This window comes from Wasmannia auropunctata, unplaced genomic scaffold (genome assembly GCF_000956235.1).
Source record: "Wasmannia auropunctata unplaced genomic scaffold, wasmannia.A_1.0 LD336101.1, whole genome shotgun sequence".
Lineage (NCBI taxonomy): Eukaryota > Metazoa > Arthropoda > Insecta > Hymenoptera > Formicidae > Wasmannia > Wasmannia auropunctata.
In genome coordinates, this window is record NW_012026789.1 from 1,236,446 (window position 1) to 1,237,841 (window position 1,396).

A 1,396-nucleotide genomic window follows, 5' to 3' on the forward strand; every position below is an offset into this window, starting at 1 on the left:
TAAAAGAAAACTAATACTTAGCGATAAAACAAGTATAACTTCTTATAAACGTCTGAAAGCGGAACCTTATTATCAAAAAATACTTATTTAAGAGTTATATATTTTCTCAAATCACTTTTATAACTATTCTTAAATAAATAATCAACAACATTTTATTAATAGATTAAATGATAATCCAGAACAAGCCTAATAACTTTTATATAATATAAAATACTGCTACTCTTTTAATAGAGACGCTAGAAAATTCCAAAGGAAAGGTCACCCGGTATATCGGCAAGTGTAGTCAAATTGGTCGATTGACAGAAATGTATATGTATATAAGATGCCTAGTTTGACTACGGTAACTTTTGAAAATTCATATCTCCTAAACCAATGAAGCTAAAAATATAAACCTGGTATTAAAATAAAGCCTGAACCTTTCTCTTCACCACCATACAAAAGGAATAATTTTCATTTAACCGCTACACCTAATTAATTAACAAAACACCCACCCCTGTTTATGCGACTAACGACCGAAAAGGGTATACATAATCATAAACGCGTATACATGTGAAATTACTCTGTATACATTAATTCCTCACTAAAACATCTATTAAAAGTATGTACGAAATCTTTACAAATTCTTATTAGTTTACAAATTGTTTATAACAAATAAATCAAAACACGTATACATATGAGTTTGCTATGTATACCTGAATTCCTCACCAAAATATCTATCAAAAACGCATATAACGTTTTCTCCAAATCCCAAGTATTTATAAATTATATACAATAAATAAATAAAGATATTCATCAACAATATATTTTTCCAACGGAATATTACAGTCCAACAAAAGTATGGTAACGTTTGTTATATAAACTATTATCGAATCCTTAGTCGTTTGCAAGATATAAATGAATAACAATTCCACTCCATAAGCGTATACACTTCTACCTCAGAATGACTATATATAATCCCTGTAACTAACCACTTGCTACTCACAGAAACTCGTTCTAAATAATAATCTAATCGTTATTACTGGACAATATCGATGTTTAATAAGAGAAAAGAAGACTACACTCGTAGCGATAGTAAGACAAAGAGAGCAATACTTCCAAACCTTTAGACATGCTATTTAGGATTTCTATTGTAAGAAACTCCAACCCTAGTCTGTGATATTTTATGTAAAGCACGTCTAAAGCCAGAATCAGATTTTGACAACAATAATACTATTTATTAAATAACTAATGTATTTCAAATAAGTTGAGATTGTCTTTTAAATTGTTTCTTAATATCTTGTGGATAATATTTCTCAAAATCACGAAAGTATTACTCTCGTAAGCAGTTGCTTCTGCTTCGTAGAAATAAGAAAGGAAAGCCTTAGCCACCGTATGCGTTCTAAAATAGAATTAGAAA